General features: G+C 44.9%; 1 pseudogene; it reads left to right on the plus strand.

Annotated features, from left to right (window-relative positions):
- The first annotated feature begins 625 nt into the window (after positions 1–625).
- On the plus strand, positions 626–743 carry LOC124709463 (annotated as a pseudogene).
- Positions 744–4264: the final 3521 nt, after the last annotated feature.

A 4264-nucleotide genomic window follows, 5' to 3' on the forward strand; every position in this document is an offset into this window, starting at 1 on the left:
CTTATTTACGCGTTGGTCCACCTTTGCAACGCAAGATAGCAGCGATTCTGCGTGACATGGATTCGACAGATTCTTGGTAGGTGTCCGGAAACATGTGTCTACGCATATGTAACGCAGTTCTCGTTAATTACGGGCCGGTGGTTTGTGCGCGAGCATCTGCATCCCGCTTCCTCAACAGGGGAAGTTGGTGGCCAAGACATGAACATGAGATCATTACCGTACTCTTCGAACGCTGTAGCACGATTCTGACAAAGTGATACGGACAGATGCCCCCCAGTAAAGTGTCATCGTCGTTGCGGTGGTCGGTAAATGTAGCGACCGCAAGCATGTAATGTAGAGCACTGAGTTCTCTCGGCTGCTGGCACCGCTAGAGCAGAGTACTAGGTCACTTGACGGGGTTGACCCTTATTCCCCGATACCAGCTATTAGGAATCAAAATCAAAAATTCCTCTTAATGTCGACTTAGACCTTATCTAAGTTTGAAACGAACTTCTAAACCACGTAATGCGTGGAATAAAGCAGGGTACTGCCATTATGCTCAATGCGAAGTGGAGCTTATATACACAATTTTTCTGATTAACAGCTGAAACGAACTACTGATTTAATTCAGTGATCTACCGTATTAGGCAACGGCCTTGCCGCAGTGGATACACCGGTTCCCGTGAGAGCACCGAAGTTAAGCGCTGTCGGGCGTGGTCGGCACTTGGACGGGTGACCATCCAGGTCGCCATGCACTGTTGCCATTTTTCGAGGTGCACTCAGCCTCGTGATGCCAATTGAGGAGCTACTTGACCGAATAGTAGCGGCTTTGGTCAAGAATACCATCTTACGACCGGGAGAGCAGTGTGCTGACCCCACGCCCCTCCTATCCGCATCCTCCACCGAGAATGACACGGCGGTCGGATGGTCCCGGTAGGCCACTCGTGGACTGAAGACGTAGTGATCTACCGTATTACTCATAGTACTACACCTGTGACCCCCACCCCCAAAACCTTTAAAGAATTGTGCGATATTACAGTTTCTGTGACATTTGGTATTACGATGCAATATGCCTTTGGACACGCATGCATCTTTCTTTATCGTCATTCCATTCTAAAGCTGGTGGTTGTCCATATTTGCAATTGCGAGTACGTTTAATGTACTTTAAAGAATTGGTTTCCCATGTACAACACTGGTGCAGACGTCTGATTACTTAACTATAAGGTAACGTGGTAATGTGTTAAATATTTGAAGCTAACCATACAAAACCGTTATGGCTGAAGATGCAAAATCCTAGTGGTGCACAGATTTAAATGTTTCTGATTTCGTATCTCCTGACCTATCTGGCGCACAATAACATAATATTGCGGGTAAATTCAGTGATGTATATATGGACATTGTCTGCAAACCTGCTGTGAACAGAGAAGTAACGAAATGCAAACTAAAACACCATGTCTGATGCTGAAGTTTTACTTACTGAATATCGAAAATGTAGTAAGCGATACACCTTCTTGCCGGCCGCGGTGGTCTCGCGGTTCTAGGCGCGCAGTTCGGAACCGTGCGACTGCTACGGTCGCAGGTTCGAATCCTGCCTCGGGCATGGATGTGTGTGATGTCCTTAGGTTAGTTAGGTTTAAGTAGTTCTAAGTTCTAGGGGACTGATAACCACAGCAGTTGAGTCCCATAGTGCTCAGAGCCATTTGAACCATTTGATACACCTTCTTCTCCTCTCATTATTTTGCGGGGACTGTCAGCGAGAAAAAGTTTCGAGAAAGTTTGAAATTATGCATAAATTTTGCTTTCATTCTCAAATAATGGCTGAGTACAACCTGGATAATTTCCGCGCCGCAAGTTATGTTGCCTCAAGAGATATGCAGTTTCTAGCTTCAATACTTGAATTATTGCCTTCTTGAACATAAAGTTATACCTATTAATGAGCTGATTTTGTCAGCTATTTAAATTTTTAAATTCAATCAATAATTATACAAAATTTTTAAAAACCAAATTTTTGTTTCCCCTGGAAGTCTTTAAATAGGCAACCTGCAACTACGATCGTGCACCGTGCACCATATTACTCACTTGGTAATACGGTGTTCAGTTACATTAATACGACCACCTGTAACAAACCCGAATAACCATTTACGCAGCGCGTACCGCTGCGAAAAGCAGAAAGAGAGTCAGTGAGGTTCTGGAAGGGATGTGGCCAGCTGCGGCAGGTTTCTCCTTTAAAGACCCATGGCGCGAACAGCTCTATCGTGGTGGTCCCATACATTCTCCGCTGGGTTTAAGTTCCTGGAGTTTTGTGCCAGGGGAGAACGGTAAGCTGCTCCTGCTGCTCTTCGAAGCAAGCACGTACAATGCAAGCTGTGTGACACGTTGCTTTGTGCTGCTGATAGATGCCATCGTGCCGAGGAAAAACGAACTGCAAGTAGGAGTGGACATGATCTCCAAGTTTACATGTTTACTCGTATTGCTCCATTGTGCTTTCTACCTACACCTACGTGGATACTCTGCTAATGACATTTAAGTGCCTGGTAGAGGGTTCATCGAACCTCTTTCAGAATTCTGTGTTATTCCAACCTAGTATAGCGCGCGGAAATAACGAACACCTATATCTTTCCGTACGAGCTCCGATTTGCCTTATTTTATCGTGGTGATCGTTTCTCCCTATGTAGGTCGGTGTCAACAAAATAATTTCGCATTTGGAGCAGAAAGTTGGTGATTGGAATTTCGTGAGAACATTCTGTCGCAACGAAAAACGACTGTTTTAATGACGTCCAGCCCAAATCTGTATCATTTCAGTGACACTCTCCCCCATATTTCGCGATAATACAAATAGCTTCTTGTATGTGCCCTGAGCAGGTGTCTGAGCCGTCTCGCGCATTTTTGCGAGGCCGACTACTCATGCATCCCAGGTTTAACAACGTATGGATCCCCCTTTTGAAAAGCAATAAAGCAGTGATTCTGCATGATAAGGATTCGACAAGTCTTTGGTTTCCTGCAGTATGTGGTGCCAGATACCCCGTAACTTACTAGCGCCCGGTAGCGTCCCGGATTTGTTCCACTGCGCATAGATCAGATGAATTTGGTGCTCGAGACATTAGCGTTAGTTTACTATCATGCTCCTCGAACCACTACAGCACGACTGGCGCTGTGACATAAACATTCATCCTACAGGAAGGTGCCATCGCTCATGGTGAAGACATCAACCATCAAAAGCGGTCACAGCGGTAACACACGAACAAAGTACCCGGTTCACCGTTTCAGAGACGCTCTTTCCAATGCACCTGACGAAATCAGTGTGCCCCTTGTCGCTGTCACTTAAGTCAGAGGATGCCCTCATTTGCGGCCCTTACAGTCACGTGAATAATTTCCCCCCCCCCCCCTCCCTACATTCCTCTCTGCTTATGTACGTCCCTTACCGCGCCACGCCCCCGCAACGCCACAGATGGCAGTCAGGCTCGCTGTGGAAAATGTTTTGAGTAATCAGAGACTATGAGGACTTAAGGTTCACAAGATTATTGTATGGGCATGTATGCCCTCTTGTGGTCTTCATTCGGAAGATTGGTTTGATGGAGCTTGAGGCGTAGCGCCTTCGCATCGCTCCTGTCACTTGTTAGGACGTCATCGTTATAGGCATGAGTCATCGACAGATGTCACCAGCTAACATGGACCTGAGTTACAGAGCTGCACGTAGTTGTACTAGTAGGCGGCAGAGGTCAGCAGTTGACGGACAGTGCTAGCAGTAATCAAAACAATGTTGTAAAGTTATATTTGACTAATATTTACTGTATCTGCATAATTATAATTGTTTTATATGTGTAGTAATTAGCAGTGTGAGTGTTGTATGAGTGAAGAACAGAAGTAAATGAAAATTGTTTTGTTTATTCACGAAGTACCAGTTAAACTATACGGGGGATTTACTACAATTAAATGCGGGGTCAGTTTATGATACTAATAAATCGTGAGTAGAACACAAATTAATCGGTAATTTCGGAAGGAGTAATTTTATATTTGATACTTTTCTAAATTTATTTATTTAGCAATTGCCGTAGAAAGAAATGTTTACTATGATTGGTCATTGAAGTAAAGCGCGAGTTAGCGCGGGATAATACTGCAACCTGATTTGCTGTTTCTGATGTCAGCCAATCAGAAAAGTGCAGGCTCGCGCCAATCTATGCTGTGAACAAAGCCTTTGGTGTGATCTAGGAAGTGGGGGCTGATGGTTCGAACTAGTAAGATCTCATTGAAAGCAGCTCCGACGAAAGTACTGTAAAATCACGGA

This window comes from Schistocerca piceifrons, chromosome 7 (assembly GCF_021461385.2).
Source record: "Schistocerca piceifrons isolate TAMUIC-IGC-003096 chromosome 7, iqSchPice1.1, whole genome shotgun sequence".
NCBI classification, from domain to species: domain Eukaryota; kingdom Metazoa; phylum Arthropoda; class Insecta; order Orthoptera; family Acrididae; genus Schistocerca; species Schistocerca piceifrons.